General features: G+C 36.9%; 1 protein-coding gene across 2 annotated transcripts in view; it reads left to right on the forward strand.

The window, feature by feature from the left end:
* Positions 1-7992: 7992 nt before the first annotated feature.
* Positions 7993-25662, forward strand: part of LOC111504347 (calcium/calmodulin-dependent protein kinase kinase 1) — a 233010-nt gene continuing 215340 nt past the window's right edge. Inside the window, exon 1 of one of the 2 annotated variants that reach the window (XM_023158880.2) lies at positions 7993-8223. The gene's annotated coding sequence lies outside the window, so the exon portion shown is untranslated. The remainder of the gene's footprint in view (positions 8224-25662) is intronic. The other variant, XM_023158879.2, reaches the window with a different exon arrangement.

Below are 25662 nucleotides of genomic sequence, written 5' to 3' on the forward strand. Positions count from 1 at the left end.
TGCGCAAATTAAATTTTATTTTGTAGAAGGACATCCAACAATTCCCACGCGTAATACATTTATTCCTGTCATTCAAGGGTTGGAACGGTGCCACTCCACCTACTCTTTTAACCATTTTTATCAAAAGGAGTCACAATAATGCATATCAGAACAGGCAAATTCAAATTAGGTGTGTGAGTTTAGAACGCTGTTTTTCGGGAAATGCTCATGAACAAATAATAAGTCGGGGTACCATTGGAAGAAGAATTGAATGCCAATCATAATGATGTGCTACTTGATCCCCCTTCCAATTTAAAATTCTAAGGGTAGCATCTGCCCCCTAGGGGGTTGTACCACGAGGGCTACAAATAGTCCTTTGACAGTTCCACTCGCTAAACTTTTAAATTAATATTGTTAATCGACGATAGTTTTTTAGATTTAGTTTCATAATTTTTATCTGCTGCTTTGAATCTCCGAGAAACTGCATCACTTCTTTTCATTAGTTTTTTAATTTTCTCTTCCTTTCTTGGGACCCCACTCTAAAAGTATAGTCGAAGTAAACGATATCGTGCACGTTTAAAGTTAGCGGCACCCTCAAAGTCCAAAAAAACCAATACATAGAAATGAACCCTCAGCGAACAAGTCCAAGTAGACTGTAGACTTGGCGGTTCGTATTGGCTAATTTTTACTAACCGAGTTTTATGATTGGCTGAAGAGTCATAAAATTAAATTTGAAGTCATGTTACGATGACGAATAGAAATCGGGGAAAACGAAGATGGTTATCGCCGGCGTGTTCAGTTCAGGAACTGATCGCGATTTGAGTGTTGAAATTCGATATTGGTGCTGTTATAATTAGTTAAAATTTTTGTTATTTGTTTAAAATGTGGCGTTCTTGAACAAGTACTAATAGTAATAACGAGTGTGATAACGCAGACTTTTTCCAGTGTAGTCGTTCCAATAGCGATGGTGAACAATGCGTAAAAGAGATACATGTAAATAAGTTTCTGATGCATTTGAATATTGAAACATAGAGAATATGTTTCGATGTATATGAGAATCTACATCTCAAGTTTGGTTTCGAGGGAAACAAACTATTACAAGCATCATCAGATTTGACCAAAATTCCTTTCTCAACTGTACGTGAAATAGTCAAACACAAACCTTATGAACGCAAGACGCGATGTGATACAGGATTACGATGTGAGATTCCTACAACTGAAATCATAAGGAAGAAATTGAATACTTCCTGCTATAACGTGAGCTGCTGTGGCAAAACTCTTCAGAATTGGATAAAGAAACTAGGATTTAGATTCAAAATAGTAAAAAACGTCAAGCAGTTATAGAAAGCAGAAGAATAGTGGTGTTGCATAACAAATACTTAGAACAAATATCTAAATATAGATAAGAACAATGGCAAATTTTCTATTTGGACTATACTTGGTTATGACACTCACGACACAGTTACGAAAGGGTAGACTGATGGTTTGAGAATGTGTACGTCTAACATGCCTGTAAATAAAGGATCGCTACTAATCTTTGTGCATTGCGGAGGAAGTAAAGGATGGGTTCCGAATTCTTTGAAATTATGTGGAAAAAAACTTGAGGACTGCAATGTTGACTATCATAAAAACATAAAAGCTAATATTTTCGAGGAATGGTTTGAAAACACATTGATTTCAAATTTGGATGCGAATAGTGTAACAGCTCTGGGCAACGCTTCCTATCATTCGCGACAGCTCACCAAAGTACCGAATAAAAATTCGAGGAAAGATGAAATACAAAGTTTTTTAATGAATAACAACTTTTATTTTCAAGATTACTGTACCAAAAACCAACTACTTGAAGTTTTACAGACAAAAACATTTGAAAAAGTGTATTCCCTTGAGAGTATTGCTGAAATGTATGGACACACCATACTGAGACTTTCCCCCTATTTTTGTGTTTTCAATCCCATTGGATTGATTTGGGAAAAATTAAAACAAAGCATCAGACGTAAAAATAATTTTCCAAAATTTGATAAGAAGGTAATAATGATAATAATATTAATATATTTCAGAGAATGCTCTACATTTTAAGTCTCTGTGATAATTTATTGAAAAACCTTCTAGACGCATAGGATGGATGCCTCTCTGACACTGTCAATTTGTGAATCGGAAAAGATATATTCATATTGCCCTTAGGATAATTATGAGTTAGTTTAGATTCCAAAAATCTACTTTTATTTTCAAATAGGTATACTACACTCTCATAGATATAGATCGCATATAATGTAGTTCAGTTCAGTTCAGTAGTCATAATTCTTTTTTGGATAAGGAATATATCAGAGGTATTACTGCTGCTTCCCCAGAATGTTATACCAAATTTAAGTGAAGATTCAAAATTCGCAGAATATTTAATTTTTAGTGATTTTTCATTGAGGTAGGAGCCAATAACTCTGATACTGTAACATATTTGATTCAATTGTGTGGGAGAGGTGTCTCGCAATAAGAGCCCTCGACGGTTAGGTACTCATCCAACGTTGGAAAGGTAGCTTTCCTAACATGAGTTCCCCTCGGGATAGCGTAAGGGTATGCGGTGCAGACCACACGGCGTACACTCAAAAGTTGTTGGCGAACCGCCCTATCCCGCAGGTTAGCGGGGGCAGGTGTGCGACGCGAGCACTCTCTGGCGAAATAAGAGCGATTCCAATAACCCAGTAAGGTTTGTTGAGTTATTTTTTGCTTATAAAGACGACAAAAAATGTCAGTACGATAATGAACATTGTTCATTTAGAAGGTTTGTTCTGGTTCTAACATCCGAAACTGTTTGGAAACAGCGCAAATCATTCTTTGTTGTTTTTGAACAATACCAATTGAACAACCAGCATAACATGAAATTTTGAGGTCTTGTGGCATCACTTTTTACAATTCGGAGTGGAATATTCGTATCACCATTTGATTAAGGAAATGGTAATTGAAATTCCGACTCACGCTTATATCGTTAGCTTCAATTGAAAATTCTCAACGGTCATTAGCGATTATGTGAAATTTTTTCACTCATTAGATTAATAATAGCTAATTTACATTTAATGAGTGTACAACTCACTGTGGAAAATTATCATTTAGTGTTTCTATTCATAATGGAAGGTCATTTTTTAACCTTGCCTTCACAGAATAAAATGTTTGAGTTGAGAAAAGATACTATGGCAATTGAAGAATCATCATTAAAATAATGAATATGCTGAAAAAGAGAATAAAAACTTCAGATTGGATTTTAACACAGATTTGAAATTTATGAAATTATAAAATAATATCGCCAAATTGAGATCAGTTATACCCTTGATCAACGTATGTGGATGTGCTGAGGATATGAGAGAATACAGGATGAATACTTGTTTAAATCAGAAATTCTCGAACAGTAATCAACTGAATCTTGTTTTCAAATTTTTGTGGCATCTTAGGCTACATTAATATTTAAAATATATCTCACAATATATAACAGCTGCGCATGTCAGTATAAAACATCAATACTTATCTTTATAATGTACGTTAGGAGTCATAGTTACGATCACACGGGGGGGCTGGGGGCCAGTTAGGCCCTCAGAACGAACACACCCTGGCGTTGGATGCAGTCGGGTGTGGTGGGGTGGATTTTCGGGAAATCCTTGCGGGTACCGCCCTACGACCCACACCAACAGGATTTCGCAGGGCTTCCTCCCGCTCACCGAACCCGGAGTATCTTCGTTACATCTACTAGGTGTGGCTTACCTAGTGACAGGACTATCGGTAGCGTTCGACCGAACGTTCGTACAAGTTAACTTCGCTCTTATTTCGCCAGAGAGTGCTCGCGTCGCACACCTGCCCCCGCTAACCTGCCAAATCAAGTGGAAATATCGTCCCGGAAGTGGCAAGTCGAGATCCTAAGCTCGGATACTAGTAGCTCCGTCCATCCGGGCCCGACACCTCGAACGTCTGCTGCCTTGGTGCCTTCCAAGGCTATACTCGGATACTAGTTTCCCATTGGATGGACCGCAAGCCCCGACACCTCGAACGCTTGGATCTATACAGAAGCAGGTGAGGATCACAGAACAGCACAAGCTGTCCAGTGCCTCAGTAAGGGGCACTGCATGAATGGATCACCGCACCCCGTCCTGTTTACCTGCTAGCTGAGCCGCTGCCCCTAAGAGGCCAACGCCAATTGGAGATGAGGCTCGCTAGCCTCCAGCTTCGAGCGGGCACTTCATCTCCCCCCTAGGAAGGCGAAGGAAAGTTCCCTTTCCAACATTTGAAGAATTACCGTCGAGGACTCTTTCGAGCACCCTCTACCACACATCTTATGTCGAAGACGTCACGCCTGTTGCCGGTTAAGGTGCGGGATAGGGCGGTTCGCCAACAACTTTTGAGTGTACGCCGTGTGGTCTGCACCGCATACCCTTACCCCGAGGGGCACTCATGTTAGGAAAGCTACCTTTCCAACGTTGGATGAGTAACCGTCGAGGGCTCTTATTGCGAGACACCCCTCCCACACAATTGAATCAAATATGTTACAGTATCAGAGTTATTGGCTCCTACCTCAATGAAAAATCACTAAAAATTAAATATTCTGCGAATTTTGAATCTTCGCTTAAATTTGGTATAACATTCTGGGGAAGCAGCAGTAATACCTCTGATATATTCCTTATCAAAAAAAGAATTATGAATACTGAACTGAACTGAACTACATTATATGCGATCTAATATCTATGAGAGTGTAGTATACCTATTTGAAAATAAAAGTAGATTTTTGGAATCTAGACTAACTCATAATTATCCTAAGGGCAATATGAATATATCTTTTCCGATTCACAAATTGACAGTGTCAGAGAGGCATCCATCCTATGCGTCTAGAAGGTTTTTCAATAAATTATCACAGAGACTTGAAATGTTAGAGAGCCTGAAGAATTCAAAATAGGTGTCAAAGATCTCTTGATCAAGTTAGAACCTTATTCACTTCAGGAATATCTAGATAATTTATAAGCCTTTATGTAGAAATTGTGTGACGTTGTTTCATTTTAAGTTTGATGTTTTCTTTATGAAATGTAGAGCATTCTCTGAAATATATTAATATTATTATTATTATTACCTCCTTATCAAATTTTGGAAAATTATTTTTACGTCTGATGCTTTGTTTTAATTTTTCCCAAATCAATCCAATGGGATTGAAAACACAAAAATAGGGAGAAAGTCTCAGTATGGTGAGTCACACTCGTTATTACTTATGCGAACAGTCCCGGCATTTCAACCGCCACAATTTTTATACTTGGGCATAATGAAATTATATTGGGGAAAGTAAAGAAAGATTTGGATTCAGTTTGTGGGCTGATGTTTTCAGGGGTAGAATTATCGACCCGATCATTTATAATGACACTCTCACATCTCAGAGGTATTTAGAGATTTTAAGGCAAAATATTGAACCCCTTGTTGATAAATTCCCAGTAATGGAGCTCAGAAAAATATATTTTCAACAAGACACAACACTTCAATAGTCACCAATTTTTTTGCTTCAAATTTTGGTAATAATTGGATAGCCAACCAACGACCCAACCGTTGATTGGCAGGTCACCGGACCTAACACCTATGGACTTTTATCTCTAGGGAAGGTTGAAAGATCTTATTTTTGGATTGCCGACCAATTCTAGATACGAATTGGAAGCGGCAGTGATGCAAAGTTTTGCTTCTCTCACTCCTATTGAACTAATTAATTCGGCAAAAAAAACGTTCAGAAAAGGTGTCGCCGCTGTGTGTAGGAGAAGCTGATAAACATTTCGAACACCTTCTCTGAAGAAATCTATTTCATTGTTTGTTCTCTATCATTATCATTATTATTGTTGAAGTTTCATAACTTGTTATCAATTTTATTGAAGTAATGTTTTTTGATTACTGCTGTGAAAAGCTTTCTCAACATTTGATAGCTACCACTGAACAATTTCTTTCTGTCTTATTGTCGCGTCGTCCAAAGCCTACTTGATCAAAGTGTGCGTTTGAAAGTCTACATTAAAAAAAACTTAAAAGCACTGTATTTCGAAGATGTCTCTAGCAAAACATCAAGCGTGCTACACTTTTAGAAATGAAATTTTAAGCTCTATTGGAATATGCAGGAATATACAGGAAGTCTTATTAAAAATAACTTTCTTTCAATAACTATTGATATCTCATTTGAACAAACAACTTTTTCACAGTATTGAATTCTACGTAAAAAAGTGCTTCGGAAATGTTTTCATAGAAACAAGAAAGTTTTGACAGGAAAAAAGTTACAGCAACTTTTAAATTAAACAATGTGCTGTCATGTTTTAACTTTATACACAAAGTGAATTGGCCTACTCGGGTGCAGGGAAATAGCCTTTTCACAATAGATAATATTTTTATTAATTTCCATAACAATGGAGTTACTGCTGTTTTAGAGAATAATATATCTGACCACAGATATATTTTCTATGAAATTTCGGAAATCACCCAAAACACGCGAGACACTTCTTGTTCCATACAAGAATATATAATGATGAATCTCACAAGAATTTCGGAACAGCACTCCGAAATAAAAACTGGAGTTAACTTTATCAAATTAATAATATTGACCATGCATATGATATTTTCATACGAATATTCTTCTATTATTTTGACATTAGTTATCCATTACGACGGTTGTGTAGTAGACCTAACGTTAAAAAATCGGTGGACATGGATGTCAAAATATCTAGTTGTAAGTTGAAGGATCTTCATTTACTGAAAAACAAATACCTGGTGCTGGCTGATTTTTACAGAGAATTACAAAAACGACACTCTTGGCTTTTAGAATCTAAAAAGAAACAATAGGTAGATACTATCAAAATAATATTCTCAACTGTGATGATCCGGGTAAAACTGCCTGGAAAGTAATATCCGAAATAAACAATAAAAACAAACTTTCATCTTTCCACCATGTCACCTATGTTCACCTATGTTAGAAATCTCAAAGTTGTTTCAACACAGCAACAATTAATAAACTTATACTACGCCCAAGTGGAAAGTCGACTGAGGTATGGTATTTGCCTATGGGGAGACTCTACACTATCGAATAACGTCCTCGTATCACAGAAAAAAAATCATTAGGTGTATTGTTGGTGTAAAAAAAAGACTATTTTGTCAAAAAATCTTCAAAATATTTGAAATTCTGAGCTGTACAGGCCTCTACGTATTTAAAATCTGTATTTATGTGTTCAAAAGTAGGGATTTGTTTTTCATAAATAAAGATTTCCACGAATACAATACACGTCGTAAGAATGATTTACGATTACCACTCTATAAACGCAATATTTCCTATTAAGCTCCAGCTCGAATCGGCGTAAAGATTTTCAACAACTTACCTTCCTCTATCAAAAGCTTAAAACATGAACGTATTTTCAAAAAAAACTCAAAGGTACCTGGTTGAGAAATGTCTATACTCTTTAAATGAATACTATTAACTTGAACTTTTATTTGATGTGAATCTGTATTTTTATGTGAGTCAATATTCTGTGTACTATGTATATGCATATTTATTATGTAAACATGTTTTTCTTAGTGTTATATAATCCTTAATGTACTGTTATTTTTCTTTTGTACATTTCTTCATTTAAATCCCGACCGTACTACCATGCGGTTTTAACCATGACTATTTCTTATACAACTGTATGTTGTCTTGAAGAAATAAAGGTATTTTGATTTAATATGATTTGTGCATGTTCACTTTAAAAATATTTCAATTTCGAAAAAATAATTTCGTGCCATTACCACCAGAGTGTGTGTAAATTGTTATGGTTATTGTTAGGTAAGTGTATAAATCCCGGCAAATTATAACAGGAGAGTTGTGTCTGGTCCTTGTCATTCCTTCCATCACCAAAAAATTTGACGAAGAATCCTTCCGACACGTTACAGACAAGAAAACAAAGAACACCGCTGCCTCTCGAAGACATCGGCATTCAGCAGACCGCGGTCACCATGGAAACTCCTTGAGTCTTCCAGTCTCGGCGCAAAGCTGTCATGGTCGAGGCGATGCGGATGCATGCCGGTGCGATTCACGCCATCCTCGATTTGTCTGTCAGTTGTTTCCGCACCGAGGCTCGCAGTGCAGTCGGTCGAAATAGCGAAAAGCGCGCGCGATAGAATTCGCCCCGTTTGAGAATTTAGAGTGTTTCGTTGTTTTTTTTGACAGACACTGAAAGACTTCAGGCGGTCGCGGAGCTTTGAGGTGGGTTTCCTTGTTTTCAGGTAGGGCGCGAGACTGATGTTTGTTTTTTTCCGGGCATGATGTTTGTAGGTTAAGTTTGGGTTTTTGATCGATTTTTGGAGGGAATCCAAAACAAGCACCGTTCCCAAACACCACAGGTTACAGTCTCACTTTCATTATTGGAAAAAGAAATGGAATTATTCTTTTTTCGAATTCGACTTGGAACTGATTCGGTTACCGGCAATAAGAATGTCGATTTGTTTTCGAATTGTTTCCACCTTTTTATTTCTTGATCTCACAGAAGAGCAATATTATTCACCCTATCCATTTTTCCAATGAAATATTTCCTGGCGATATTTTCTCTAATGTAAGGTAGGTATATTATATTATAACTCTATTTTTGATGACTTCTAATTTTTTTAAACTCTTGATTTAGCTGTTTGGCGAATTGTACTTAACTGATGGTTGACGAAATCTGACGAGGAAGAAAACGTCAAATTGTCAATAAAAGAGACAGACGTTAAAGTAACTTCAATTTTCTGTGACCTGATGTGTACGGCATGACTAAAATCTGAGAAGAATAAAAGAAGAAGAGCCAATAAAAAACACTTCCTAGTTATATTGCTGCTTCTCAATCTTGATTAGCTGGTAGTACAAAATTTCACCATGGATGGATCACTAATAGGCGATCAAACATCAACTATAACCGTTCATTGTTGAAATGGTTCATACAACTGTCAATAAGAGTGAAACGTTGATATATATTGACGATATATGGCTTTACAATACATACAGAACCATGAAGTCACAGACCTGATCACCTCAAACACAGAGACCCTACCAAATTGTCCTTTCTAAACATGAAAGTGAATAGAACCGACTACAGATGAGATGGTCTTTGAATTACGAATGAAGTTTCCATCAATTCCCTGAGTCAGTCTCAGCAATACCAAAAAAAGTCTCAAAAAGTAAATGCTCAACAAGTAAATGAGATATGTTCGATAGAATTGATATTCCAAGAAGCTGGTACAACTGGTATCAGCCGAACAAAAAGAGCTTTACAGGAAAAAAATAACATTTACAACTGGTTTGATTTTTTTATACACAAAATAAATATTGTTTCGGATAAACTGGATTCAGGTATGGCATTAGATAATGTCACAAAATCCGTACTAGGCTGTCCAAAATAGAGTCATCTGAATTGTGAACAAATGATTGCATTCATCATGTTAATGAGAAAAGACCTACATGTAATCGAGAGGCTGTCGTAGGTCCCAAATGGACGAACACAGAATAAACACCCAGCGAGAAAGACCGAATAAGGATCCGTTAAGCCAGAAATGTTCAGATTGTTAGGTTAGAGATATTATGTTGGACCCATCGATATAACATAAAATATACCAAAGCTGTGTTTATCTATAAGAAGGGACACTATATAAACAACGATGTATTCATCCAGATCGGCCGACAAAATGAGTAACAGTAAACAGAGCCTAACAAGTGATATGGAATATTTCGGAACGAATCAGTCATAAAAAAAACCGAATGATTTCACAAAGTCTTGAAGCAATTCGATTTGAATGATCATATTACAACTGACCGAGCCACTATTCAATCCATATGGATTAATTGGTGCCATCCCTTCCCATTAGATGGCACCACGTAGAATTTTTGCGGTTCAGTTAGAACTTGATCATATTCGTTAAGGATCAAATATAGTTGGGTTGTATATTCCAATAGGAGGTCTAATGAATGGAATATATCAAATATGTCATATATTTGATAATCCGGTCTCCACTTATTTCTTTTCGAATATGGTCAATTCGAACAAAATTTCAGACATTGGAAATTCTAACCTCCAACTTTCGAAAGAAAAAAATACTGACCACTGTCAAACCAAGATCGTTGGAAGTTGTTGGAAAATATAATGATGTCTTTGGTGACGTTTTTAAAAATGTTCATCTTACGATTCTGTTAAAACCACAAAAGTATAAGATCCCCATTCTACAATATCCGTTGGGTCCTCCTATCTGCATTTGCATTTAACTAGATTTCAAAACTTGCCTAGATGGGAACATAGACGTTCACGGCCAGAGTCACCAGTCCAGGTTGGTAGGCTGTAGTCGGATGAAAACTGAAGAACCAAATGTTTCGTCTGCTACTCCGGCAGACATCATCAGTGGAATGTACGTTAACGGCGAGAACTGACAGACAGGCCGTTATTGCTTGTACTTCGAAATATAACATCTCCGTCAATGTACTGATGATGTCGCAGTGGCAGACGAAACATTTGTTGACATTTTTATGACAACCTATATAATTTTTTTTTTCATGTGTGGTTTGTACAGGTTCTCTTTCAGATGTTAAATTCTCACAAACCTGATTTTAGATGTTACATTTGCGTGTTGCATAAAGAGCTGCCGCCGTCTTTTTGTTGCATTACCTGCAGCTAGTTTTTTGTTATATAACCCTTATTTTGTTCAGGTGACATCTGAATAGATAGTGTCCTAAGGCAATTTCTGTTCTGGTTGAGTTATGTTCTGACTTCATCCCACATCAATAATGATTCAGTATATATGATATCAATATGATTCATTTATGGAGTTCATGCTCTGTGTCTGGCACTTTCATCAGCTTTCTTATTTTCTGTGAATCCTGAGTATCCGGTATCAATCTGTTTTTATCCACCAGTTGTTTAATTTTCAGACTAGTATCGATGCCATTTTTGGGTTCATTAAGATCCTGAATGCGACCTGCATGGGTCAATTCACACAGAATGGTCATTCCTAATGCCTCTCGTCTACTGGGAGCGAAAAGCTGCGAACTGGCAAGCAACGAATTCGTGCGAACGCTTTTCATACGAAATCGTGCGATGCATATCGTCCATTGCTTCGTTAGTATTAGCCCGGATTCGCAGTAGGTGAGATGGTTCTTTGGAACGGGTTTTTGATTATCCTGATGAAGAATTTTTCGCTTTCGAGTTATCTTTTTTTATTCATCGTCGTATCAGGCACAGGCGATATCGACGAAGGCGGGAAAAGGAGTTCAGTGAACTTTCTCATTTGTGGCATGATCTTCAAATTCACGATGACCACCACTTCAATACATTATTGTAACTATTTCCGCACTAGATGACAATCAAATCCCAGCAGAACGGGATCGGTTGGCAATTCGCACCTAGTCGGACGAAAACTGACGAACGATACGAGCCAAATGGACGCGGTTCCTTACCGATCCATGTGTTTGGATCGTTCGTGCATTGTCGTACGTGCCTCAAATCTTAGAGTCGTCATAATGCGTGACGATATTGAATATAACATTTAATTTGGTTAGATTGTATTATTGTGAAATCATAGTGAAATAAAAGTGATTTCGAAAATGTAAATCAGTTTCTATTTATTTGAAAAATTCTTCATTGAATTTGAATTGGAAAAAGTTGAAAGCTAATTGGATGAAAACTTAAATAAAAAACTCTTGCAATGAATATGATTAGTTAGTCAGTATCAGTTTTCTCAAGTACCAAAATGTACCTATTCTAAACATTTCAGTCAAGTGATATTTTCCATTCTATTTCATATTCAAAAACACTTCAATGTGAGATTTTCACTTGAAAGTTTGCAAAACTGCAACACGTTTTTCGCTATACGATACCCGAAAAAATTTTCGAATCATCATTCGTATAGGTGATGACTGACTCTACAGGGTAGCCTCCAATACCACGAAATGAACAAATATTATTTATTTATTGATTAGGGGTAACTCTGCACTTGAGAGAACAGGAATATATTGAATGGAAGTCATTTTTTGAGAAGGAAAGGCAGTTTTTTATTGACCTTTCACAATCTGAAAAATATGAAAATTGTAATGGAGATTTTTATATAAGTGTAAAAAGGACAAACTTTTAAGTTTACCCCGATAAGTTACAGCGTAAATTAGAAGTATTTTCAGAAAGAAAAATTTTCTATTCATCAGTAACTTGTATTCAATAATTTTGCCTATTACCAAAAAACAGCTTGGATATAATATAATACTTATACTAATCTGCCTCTGTCTTCAGAAATGTATTGATTAGTTTTTTTTTATAAATATTTCCACCAAACTTTGGGACCGTTCTGGCGAGTCTCAACAAAAGACTCTTCAAAATGTTCCATATACTAGTATATGGTACTTGAGATGCGAGATGAAGGGGAACCCATAGCGATGCCAAATTATTGTTGATAGAAATCATCTCCATATTGAAAATAGGTTTTGTCTATACATCATCTTAAAAGTTCTAGTATAGAACTAACATCCATATTCGTTCGATGTTTCAAAGTTGAGTCATTTTCCAACCTGGATCTTCCAATCAGAAGAGTATTATCAACAGGAATATTCGTTGAAAGACTTTCAACTTTGAAGCTCACCAGAACATCACCATCACTGATTGTTTAATCTAGAGGTTGATTAATGAAATTGAAAAATGATTTTCACTTTGTGTAATAAAACCAATTCTGGATCTATTTCTATCTCTATCTCTATCAATCTAGAATGGCAAAAACTTTTTGGGTATTCAAACTACGAGTATTTAATTAGAAATATAATATACCTCAAAGACAAATAATTGTCATTCAAAGAATTCACTGCACGCTACTTCGAAAGGTAGAGTAAGTTTCTGGGTTGGGGTATAACAGATATCCAAATATCAAACCGTTATATGGGCGAATCATTTACCCACAAGATTTGTTAATTTTATTGGTTTGTATTGTCAGAAATCCAAACCAGTTCAGATCAAAATTTTGAAAACTACTTTATTGAAAACAATGGATATATAGCGAAATAATAGACCTCACCTAAATGCCTGGATCTTTTATGCAAATTCAAGCCAATAAATACATCAAGGCAATTAATCAAATCAACTGAGGCGAATCATTGTATTGTGCGAGTTGTGACGGTATGTTTACAACGTTGATAATTAGTTATGAAATATAGCTTAACATCCTGCTGTCGTCACCTGATAATTATGCCAGGTTTATTTTATACCGGAAAATGTTATACCACCGACGTGGTAGGCTACCTTTTTCTCCTTACCTTACGTCATTGAAACTATAACTTCATGCATCTGAAGTATGTACAGTGTGCGACGGAGTTATGGAAATAATTGAGCTATTTTTTTATTCAATTACCCAATTGTTGAATTCAGTCCAAATACTAGAAGGGTTAAAAGTGGTTCTAGCATCAAAACAGATTCATAATTCTTGGCGAAAAATTATCCAGTTTTTATTTTTACTTCTTGAAGGTGCATTCCTGAAATTCTATATGTTTTTTTCACGACAAATAACAAAAATACGTACAAACCAGCAAAAAAGTGGTAGAATCTAGATTCCTGCAAAATAGTCACTTTTTTGACCCTCTGGATCGTTTCCATTCTTGAACATACTGATTTAAGTTGCACGTCTTGAAAAGTTTTTTACCAGCAAGAAGAAAGGAAAACATGTTAGTTCTTGAGTTCAGTTCACAAATATTGAATAATAAATAGGCTCTAAAGTGAAAATCAACTTCTAGTTGAAACATTCCATGTTGACCTTTTTTGTGTACGGTGTGTTTGTTCAACAAAAACACAAAGAAGAGGTGGTATTCATATGGTGGAGTCAGGAAGGTCAGCCCTCCAATAATTGCTCTACGCAGCCAGAGTGTTTGCTTCTTGAAAAATTAAAAAGGAATTTCAATTTTCTATCAAGTGTTTGCAAGATATTACATTTTCTTACTAGTCCTGAATTCCCAACAACTTTTCTTGTATATGATTCATTGGCCGTGCTGCAGCGGAAACAGGCCAGACGTTTTCATTGAACAGGAGAATGATGACGAAGAATTTCACTAGTTCGGACTTCCATTGTCTACTATATAAAATGATTTGAAATCCCTGAAACAAGTAAAAAAGAATAGTTGAAAATAACAATTATATTAAGCAACAATAAACCTGAAATGAAATGATAGTGAAATAACCTACAAGTAAAAATATAATAATTGAATAAATAAAAATTAAAGGAAAGCAAAAAAGAAAATAATAAAAATAAAGTGTAGAGATTCCAAGTCACGTTAGTTCACGACGTTTCGATTGTTGGTATCTACAATCGTCTTCGGGTGATGATTGGACTGATTCCTCCGAGAGATGACTATTTTATAGGTCGTTGAAATACTTTCACTTTCTCTACTTTCCATTTTCCGCTTCACTGATTCCGTGAGGGATGACCGTTTTGGCGGGAGTTGGTCATTTTTCGTTTGATGATGGGTTTCCATATGTTTCGTATATCTACGCTGGCCTGGCTGAATACGTTGTTGGACAACATGTATGCGGCTTCCTTAAATTTTCTCCTTAACCAATGTTCCTCTCTGTGCAAGATCTCAGCTTGGGACCACTCGATGTTGTGTTGATGGGTCCAAACATGGTCTGCTATTCCTGATTTGCTGGTTTCTCCTCGCTGTGTATGCTTCTGGTGAAACTATTGGTGAAACTAAGAGGCCATTGAATGTTCGCATTGCCGAGCACAAGAAGCATACACAGCGAGGAGAAACCAGCAAATCAGGAATAGCAGACCATGTTTGGACCCATCAACACAACATCGAGTTGTCCCAAGCTGAGATCTTGCACAGAGAGGAACATTGGTTCAGGAGAAAAATTTAAGGAAGCCGCATACATGTTGTCCAACAACGTATTCAGCCAGGCCAGCGTAGATATACGAAACATATGGAAACCCATCATCAAACGAAAAATGACCAACTCCCGCCAAAACGGTCATCCCTCACGGAATCAGTGAAGCGGAAAATGGAAAGTAGAGAAAGTGAAAGTATTTCAACGACCTATAAAATAGTCATCTCTCGGAGGAATCAGTCCAGTCAACATCCGAAGACGATTGTAGATACCAACAATCGAAACGTCGTGAACTAACGTGACTTGGAATCTCTACACTTTATTTTTATTATTTTCTTTTTTGCATTCCTTTAATTTTTATTTATTCAATTATTATATTTTTACTTGTAGGTTATTTCACTATCATTTCATTTCAGGTTTATTGTTGCTTAATATAATTGTTATTTTCAACTATTCTTTCAAGGCTGTCTGTTCAAGGTCTGTTCAAGGCCAATAGAGTTTGTCTGCTGTCAGTGCAGATTATTTAGTGTAGTAATGAATATTACTGGAGTTTTATTCCTCGCCCTTATTGATGATTAACGAGGTTTCATCCTTCGACGTGGGATGGTTCTAACGGTCAAAAATCTTGCATCGGGAGTCCCTTTGAAAACCAGTCACTTGTTCATATAACAGTGACTAGTTCTAACAATGATCGTTGTCGTCGGCATATGATCTTAGCCATTATTTTGTAGTATAAATGAAAACTGTCCATACTAGGCAAAACTAGTGAATCCTCAAATCTTTACTATAGCATGTAAATTATCACTTCAATGCATGTGTTATAAAAACCAAAAATTATTCAAGAACTCCCATTCTTGAAATGAATATTTTTTCCATCTTGTGAATTCAGGGAAAATTTCACACACCACCCCAAAAGAGCTCTCACGATGCTGACTCAAATACTACTGACTGGTAATATCCGATTTCAAAGGAAATATTTGTCTGTATTGTATTCAAATAACTCGGTATGAGATGAAATTGATCAAATTCTCTTTCCGGTTGTTTTACCAATATCCGGTCAGATATATACTCCCATCAGTGCAATCAGAGTCAATGCTTTGAACCAGGTGCATATCTCTTTGAAGCTGTCAACTGCAGCAAATAATGGATAATCAGGGAAACGGCGATGGAAATTACAGGGCTAAGGCCGAAAAATGAAGTACAGGTATTTCTGACATGGCCTCCTATTGTATCGGAAATTGAAAATATATATGGGATATAGGAAGAGAATGACAAAGCTGATACATTTTTTTATTCACCAAACTCAGTGATATTGTGAACAAAATCTATAATGATGAGAAATTATTGTCTACAGAAACTCTCGTTTTGGTTCTTTTCTTCTCCAGAAGAAGTTTATTTCAAAGTACTTCCAGAGAGTCACAGAAATGGTTCAACGTTGACCTGAAAACACCAGAAGAAGAAGAAATCATAGTTGGCAGATGATTTTCAAGTTATTCACCGACGCACACAGAATACTATACGAAGGGGAGAGTGGGGTAATTGCGAACACCTAAGGAAGAATTGAAATAAAAAAAACCAGCCAAGGTTATGGGTGCTATTTATTACTAAAAGTTAACTATAACTAATCAATATTATGTTCTCATAATCAACGTAGATAAATGTTCTATATAAAATAAAATGTTAATACAAAAAAAACATTGAATATATATATATATATATATATATATATATATATATATATATATATATATATATATATATATATATATAAATCTGTATCTGTATCTGAATAGTAGGGAAGGTGAGTGTAAGCCCACAGCACTTAGGCCACATGTGATCTATTGTATATCCTCCCGAGGAGTTGTCCTCCTAGATCATCCTCCATCCTGTCTTTTCCAGGAAGGTGGACAGGTCACTAGGAGACATATCCTTTATATCGGCAGGTGTAGGCCAAGACTCGACGAACACACACTATCTTATTGACGATAACTCCGGGCACTCGCGTAGGACATGCCTGACAGTCTCATCTTCCTGTTCACACATCCTGCATGGAGGTGTGTCCACTAGCCCCATATTATGGAGGTGTTTCCTTAGTTGATAGTGGCCAGTCAGAAATCCTACTATTAGGCGTAGATTTTTCCTGGTCATCGCCAGATATTTCTTCGGCGCCAGCTTCCCAGGGTGATCCTGGCAAGATTACATCCTTTGATTCCATCCCATCTCTTTAAGGATTAAGCATGGGTGTAACATTTGATTAGTTCCGCAATTGTCGAAGTCATCAGGCCGTAGGTGCCACTAGGTTCTAAAATTCTTAGTCCAGCCGCTTCCTTGGCTGAAGAGTCGGCAATGCGATTACCTTAACTGGCTTTGGCTGAATCTTGGTGACACTCTATTACTAGCCCTGAGGTTATACGTTGTCTGTTCCAGGCTAACAGGGCTTGTCTGCTGTCAGTGCAGATTGTTATGTTTTTGCCAGAAATTCCTTTCTTGGTTATTTTTTTTTTGTGGCGATTGAGATACCAGCCAGTTCTGTTCGGATCACGCTGGTATTTCCTACCATTCCCCAATTAATTCTTAGGCTTAGTGATCTGGAGTACACTCCACACCCTGAGCGTTCTCTGGTTTTTGAGCCGTCTGTATAAATCTGTATTGCATTTGTCTCATCTGACTCTATGTTCTGCTTAATTTGTATTTTGAAGGTTTTATTAAACACAAACCTGGTTTCAATTGCATCGCTTGTTGCCTGCAGCAGAGGTTGTGCAGTAAGCGCTTCCCGCCATAGGCCCAGCCTCAATTGACCCATTCCTACACACACCACACACATTCCTACACACACCAGCCGTGCGCAATCGTACCATGACCATTAACGTAACCTCCTTAACGTACAGATCCAGAGGGGTCAGACCCGTGATTGATTCCATTGAAGCGGTTGGTGTTGTTACACCTCTCGAAGCGAAGCAGTAACTCGTCTTGATAATGCCATCTGAGATGATGGCGAAACGTCGAGTATCGAATAGTACACAACGGATGAACACCGGGAAAAACAACACATCATATTCTACCATCCGTGAAAACCTACATTGTAATATATAGATATATATATATATATATATATATATATATATATATATATATATATATATATATATATATATATATATATATATATATATACACATATACACATATATCTGTTTGAATATATAAGTTTGAAGATGTCGGTATAGGACGAAACTGCAGTAACGTTAGTTACAAATAAAAGTGGTAAAAACATAGAAAGTTTCATTTCTCTTTTCTTCAACATCATGTTTCTCATCAACTGAACTATGGGCGGCTTGAAGCTTTTTTACCCACAAACACAGAACACAACAAGAGGAGAAACACCACATACAAATCGACTCGTGTTCTGAACAATCATATCCCTTACCATCAATACGTGCCATCTTGTTACAAAAATGAGGGTTTATGGAAGATTAAGGAAGGGAAAATTTAGTTGAAATTAAGAGAATTGAAAAACTTTCGACAATCAAACTGTACTTGTTCATTAAGAGATATGACATTAGGGATTTTAATAGCGGAATTAATTTAAAAATTTCAAGTAAATTAAGTAAAGTTCCTTTTTGGCAGACGTGTAAAATTTCTAAATTAGAACCAGAATATCAAAACTATGTTTGTAATTAAAAATGTGATTAGAGAATGAACTTTTTAGTTTAGGTTCCTGAAATTGTCAATTAATTCAACATGTTCAAGAACTCTTGTTTCAATTTTTCTACCACTTTGTCCGACATATTGTGCAGGACAATTTGGTTGTGAACACGAAATTTTGTAAACGCCTGATTTATGGGAGATTGGTACTTCATCTTCAGTATTGACTAACCATTTGGAAATAGGGTTCTTCCCTTCTTGGGACCAGGAATAAGACACAGGTTGCCAAATCTGGTGAATAAGGTGGCTGAAGCATGATTATGGAATTTTTTGAAACAACCTAATATTTCTTGGTATAATCACATTACAGAGCATAGCCTTATCAGAAACTTGGAACTCTATTTCAAGCCACCAGTTGTACATTTAATATTTCATAATGTTCGAATTAGACCTTTTTTGGTCTAATTTGAACAAGCTTTCCACAAGTACATCCTGAAATTTCTAGATTTGCCGATAGCTATTTATTTAAGTAACACTTTACTGGACAGTTTACAGTTTCATACATTGAGTATGAAAATGGTTGAGGAAGCTGTGGTATAGCAAACAAAACACGCTTCTCGGTTTTGTGAACTATTTAGTGAAAATCGCACAAGTGTGACTGGAATAAATTCTGGATTCTGTTTAGAAAAAAGCCATCCGACTGATTGGATACATAAACAATGCTTAAATAAATTGCAACTTTCATTTCACCTACTAAATTACGAAAAATAAGTGGTGACTACTTTATTCAACACTAACGAGCCGCCCCGGCTCCGCACGGGTGCAATGCCGATTTTAATTATACTACAGAATGTCTTTGTATACAACGTTCACAGCTTTTTTGTCAGTAGACAATGTTTTCTTTAGAGGTTACTCTTGAAAGATCGATATATAATTAATTGGCCCGGTACAGCAGCATCCGCTATGTCCCTACATTATTAATCTGTAAAATCTTCGAGAATATTCATTCAAATAACATGGTGTAAGGGACTATATTGATCACATTATGGACATATGTATCTTGAAATATTTAAAAATCCTTTTTTATTGCACATTTGGAACATAAAAAGAACCAATTTCACTAGTTCGGACTTCCATTGTCTACTATATAAAATGATTTGAAATCCCTGAAACAAGTAAAAAAGAATAATTAAAAAAGAATAGTTGAAAATAACAATTATATTAAGCAACAATAAACCTGAAATGCAATGATAGTGAAATAACCTACAAGTAAAAATATAATAATTGAATAAATAAAAATTAAAGGAATGCAAAAAGGAAATAATAAAAATAAAAAAGTGTAGAGATTCCAAGTCACGTTAGTTCACGACGTTTCGATTGTTGGTATCTACAATCGTCTTCGGGTGATGACTGGACTGATTCCTCGGAGAGATGACTATTTTATAGGTCGTTGAAATACTTTCACTTTCTCTACTTTCCATTTTCCGCTTCACTGATTCCGTGAGAGATGACCGATTTGGCGGGAGTTGATCATTTTCCGTTTGATGATGGGTTTCCATATGTTTCGTATATCTACGTCGGCCTGGCTGAATACGTTGTTGGACAACATGTATGCGGCTTCCTTGAATTTTCTCCTGAACCAATGTTCCTCTCTGTGCAAGATCTCAGCTTGGGACCACTCGATGTTGTGTTGATGGGTCCAAACATGGTCTGCCATTCCTGATTTGCTGGTTTCTCCTCGCTGTGTGTGCTTCTTGCGCTCGGCAATGCGAACATTCAATGGCCTCTTAGTTTCACCAATATAGGATTTTCCGCACTCTCAGGGTATCCGGTAAATGCAATTCTTGGAATCGCAGTCCGCGTTTGGGGGCCTGGTTTTCGTGAGGCTGCTACGGATAGTGTTACCGGATCTGAAACAGGTTCTAATGTTGTACTTGGAACCAATTCTTCTTATCCTCACCGATAATCCTCTGATGTAGGGAAGTGCAAGCACTGGTTGTGACGGCTTCTCTTCCTTGCGAGGCTCCTGCTGTCTTTTAGCCAAAGTCTTTTCTACCATCGCTTTGGAGTATCCATTCCGCTGAAGATCATTTTTGATGATGTCTAGTTCCTTCTCGAGACCTTCCTTTGTATTACAGAGCCCAAAAGCACGGTCTAATAGAGTCTTGATGATTCCTCTTTTTGTCGATTGATGGTGGTTGGATTCGTGGTTCAGATACTGTCCCGTATGAGTGGGTTTTCGGTATACAGATGTTTCCCACCTAGTGTCGGTCCTCTTCACCAAAACGTCTAAGAATGGCAATTCATTGTGGATTTCCTTCTCCATTGTGAAAGTGATGGAAGGTCTCACGCTGTTGATGTGTTTCAGAAAGGCGTCTAGTTCAGTATTCCCATGGTTCCATATTATGAAGGTGTCGTCAACATATCTCAACCAGACTCGAGGTTTCTTGTGGGCTTCTTCAATGGCCAGAGTTTCAAACCACTCCATATATATGTTGGCTATGACTGGTGAAAGTGGCGATCCCATTGGCAGTCCCTCATCTTGCACAATGGAGAAGGAAATCCACAATGAATTGCCATTCTTAGACGTTTTGGTGAAGAGGACCGACACTAGGTGGGAAACATCTGTATACCGAAAACCCACTCATACGGGACAGTATCTGAACCACGAATCCAACCACCATCAATCGACAAAAAGAGGAATCATCAAGACTCTATTAGACCGTGCTTTTGGGCTCTGTAATACAAAGGAAGGTCTTGAGAAGGAACTAGACATCATCAAAAATGATCTTCAGCGGAATGGATACTCCAAAGCGATGGTAGAAAAGACTTTGGCTAAAAGACAGCAGGAGCCTCGCAAGGAAGAGAAGCCGTCACAACCAGTGCTTGCACTTCCCTACATTAGAGGATTATCGGAGAGGATAAGAAGAATTGGTTCCAAGTACAACATTAGAACCTGTTTCAGATCCGGTAACACTATCCGTAGCAGCCTCACGAAAACCAGGCCCCCAAACGCGGACTGCGATTCCAAGAATTGCATTTACCGGATACCCTGTGAGTGCGGAAAATCCTATATTGGTGAAACTAAGAGGCCATTGAATGTTCGCATTGCCGAGCACAAGAAGCACACACAGCGAGGAGAAACCAGCAAATCAGGAATAGCAGACCATGTTTGGACCCATCAACACAACATCGAGTGGTCCCAAGCTGAGATCTTGCACAGAGAGGAACATTGGTTCAGGAGAAAATTTAAGGAAGCCGCATACATGTTGTCCAACAACGTATTCAGCCAGGCCGGCGTAGATATACGAAACATATGGAAACCCATCATCAAACGGAAAATGACCAACTCCCGCCAAATCGGTCATCTCTCACGGAATCAGTGAAGCGGAAAATGGAAAGTAGAGAAAGTGAAAGTATTTCAACGACCTATAAAATAGTCATCTCTCGGCGGAATCAGTCCAGTCATCACCCGAAGACGATTGTAGATACCAACAATCGAAACGTCGTGAACTAACGTGACTTGGAATCTCTACACTTTTTTATTTTTATTATTTTCTTTTTGCATTCCTTTAATTTTTATTTATTCAATTATTATATTTTTACTTGTGGGTTATTTCACTATCATTGCATTTCAGGTTTATTGTTGCTTAATATAATTGTTATTTTCAGCTATTCTTTTTTAATTATTCTTTTTTACTTGTTTCAGGGATTTCAAATCATTTTATATATTAGACAATGGAAGTCCGAACTAGTGAAATTCATCACGAAACATTGTCAATCACCTTCAAATAAAAAGAACCACATCGAAAATTTACCCACCGGTGATTCCAGGGGAATTCAAGAAAACTGTGATGAAAATATAATTTTGTTTTATGAAGGCGCCTTTTTCCGCCGCGGCTGGCGCCCAGTTAGAGTAATAAAAAATCCTTTCTTATTGCACATATACAATATAGTTCAGTCTCCGAAACAGTGGAGAAACAGTGATGAAAAGGTAATTTTCATATGTAAACGCCCCACTTTTACCCCCACGGAGCGCTCCCCAGTTGGATTATTTGAAAATCCTTTCTTAGTGTGCATCTAAGACATAAGAAATACATATCTGCCAAATTTTGGCTTCCTAGGACTTACCACTACGGAGAAACAGACATGAATGAGTGTTAAGTGACTTTTGTATTTTAGTTTAGTTTAGATACGACGTAAAGTTCTGGTAGGGTTTTTCCCTCAGTTTTTTTATGGTATTTCAAGTAACTACAAAAATTTTATTGAATGTTTTGAAATAAATGCAAAACTAATCTAATCATAGCTGCCAGTCATTTTTCAAAGTTCTACGGAATTCTGGAAATTACAACATGGAAATTTAAATTGCAATTCTAGATTGTTCTGGATTGTAACTTAATTTAACATCTGCATATTCTTATCATTCGGTACTTCACCGCGGTTCTGATATCAAGTTTCCTTTTCCGTGGCGTGGAGTCAGAAATAAAAATCACTGTCAACGGGAATGTATATGCAAATTTCGTGACTAATTCTTAACACGACCAAAACAAATCATTATTAAGATAAGAAGTCGCGAGCAAAAAATACTCCTTTGATCACGTCAGAGTTAGAGAGCCCATACACGAGCCACATTTTGCGGTCGGATCGACCACACAATTGCAGTCGCTTTCTAGCGAACTCAAGCCCCCCATAAGAAATACTGTACTACACGTACACGGGCGGTCACAAAAGTCAAAACGGGCGTCTGCAGTCAACTTGGTGCTGATCTCCGCCGATATGCCATCGCGGCATCCGCCGTACACTAACCATAAACTTGCAATCGTACCCAACCCCGTACATAATGAATAATCAACCAGAAATTGAACTTATGAAAGATAATAAATCATCGTCAGAAGAAGCATTCAGAATAATTCAAACAATAAATACAGTTTCGAATAGGTCTATCAAAGTCCAAATTCTACTAAATGGTAAAAGAACGGAATTTATTGTCGATACAGGAGCAACTGTAAATATTATGAGTTCCGAAACAGTTAGAAAATTAGCAGAAAACAAGAACATTTTACCAACAAACCAGCAAATATTTCCATACAACTCAAAAACTCCTTTGCCAGTCGATGGAAAATTACCCGCCGTACTTGAATATAACAATAATAAGAAATTTCGAACTGAAATTTTCATCATGAAAGGTAGGAGTGAGTCATTACTGAGTTGCGAAGCTGCTATGAATCTAAACATCCTACAATTGATTAGAAGCACAAATTGTTACACAATCGAAAGTTTCGAAGGGAAATTTCCCGCCGTGTTTCAAGGAGTAGGAAAGTTGAAAAACTTCCAAGTGCATCTCCATATCGATAAATCTGTTCAACCAGTAGCACAAAAACATCGAAGAATACCATTTCATGTGAGGGAAAAAGTAAAAGCTGAACTGGGCAGACTACAAGCAGCCAATATTATCGAACCTGCCATTTGACCAACTCCATGGGTATCACCTATTGTTATCGTTCCTAAACCAAGTAGAGATACCATTAGAATATGTGTGGATATGCGAGCTCCCAATCAAACCATCAAACGAGAACGTCACTTAACACCAACAATCGATGATATTATATTGGCTCTCAATGGTGCTACTGTATTTAGCAAAATAGACCTCAATGATGGATATCATCAGTTTGAACTTGACCAAGAATCAAGAATGGTGCCTACTTTTTCAACACATGTGGGTTTGTTCAGATATAAACGCCTTAGCCTTAGCTTTGGTGTAAATGCTGCAGCTGAAATTTTCCAAAATATCATTCGTCAAACTCTAATAAACATTAAAGGAGTGTTGAATGTCAGTGATGACATTTTAATTTTTGGAAAAAATCAACAGGACCACGATAATACTTTGAACAAAGTTTTCCAACGTTTGAATGAATCTGGTTTGACAGTTAATAAAGCGAAATGTCTATTAAATCAAAAAAATCTAGTTTTTTTTTGGATACGTGTTTTCTCATGAAGGACCAACTCCATGGGTATCACCTTTTGTTATCGTTCCTAAACCAAGTAGAGATACCATTAGAATATGTGTGGATATGCGAGCTCCCAATCAAGCCATCAAACGAGAACGTCACTTAACACCAACAATCGATGATATTATATTGGCTCTCAATGGTGCTGCTGTATTTAGCAAAATAGACCTCAATGATGGATATCATCAGTTTGAACTTGACCAAGAATCATGAATGGTGACTACTTTTTCAACATATGTGGGTTTGTTCAGATATAAACGCCTTAGCTTTGGTGTGAATGCTGCAGCTGAAATTTTCCAAAATATCATTCGTCAAACTCTAATAAACATTAAAGGAGTGTTGAATGTCAGTGATGACATTTTAATTTTAGGAAAGAATCAACAGGACCACGATGATACTTTGAACAAAGTTTTCCAACGTTTGAATGAATCTGGTTTGACAGTTAATAAAGCGAAATGTCTATTAAATCAAAAAAATCTAGTTTTTTTTGGATACGTGTTTTCTCATGAAGGAATTAAACCAGATCCAGCAAAAGTAGCAGCTTTCAAAAACTTAGAAGCCCCGAAAAATGCATCTGAAGTAAGAAGTCTTTTGGGTATGATCAATTATGTTGGGAGATTCATTCCGAATTTAGCAAGTACCACCAAACATTTGCGAACATTGATCTTGGAAAATACATGTTGGACGTGGACAAAAAAACATCAAGATACATTTGAATTCTTGAAAAGTCAGCTGAGTGAAGAATATCATCTTGCATATTTTGATATTCACAAAGAAATTCACTTGTACGTCGACGCTGGTCCTTGTGGAGTAGGAGCTATCATCGCACAAGGAGATAATGAAAATCCTGAAATTGTTGCATAGCCAGCAGATCACTATCTCAAACAGAGGAACGATATAGTCAGATTGAGAAGGAAATGGTTGCCATAACTTGGGCAATCGAACATTTCCACATTTACATATATGGTAGTGTATTCAATCTCTATACCGATCATTTACCTCTTGTCAGCATACTTCAGAATCGTCGATCAGTATTCTCAGCCCGAATAGAAAGATTATGTCTTAGGATTCAGCAATACCAGTTCAGAGTGAAACATCAAAAAGGTATAAATAATCCGTCTGATTACATGTCTAGACATCCATTACCAGTAGAACATACCACATCTGAACCTGCAGAGTATATAAACTTTATCCTTCAA

Source organism: Leptinotarsa decemlineata, unplaced genomic scaffold (assembly GCF_025532065.1).
Source record: "Leptinotarsa decemlineata unplaced genomic scaffold, Ldec_3_MD MMD2_tig00000133_RagTag_RagTag, whole genome shotgun sequence".
NCBI lineage: Eukaryota > Metazoa > Arthropoda > Insecta > Coleoptera > Chrysomelidae > Leptinotarsa > Leptinotarsa decemlineata.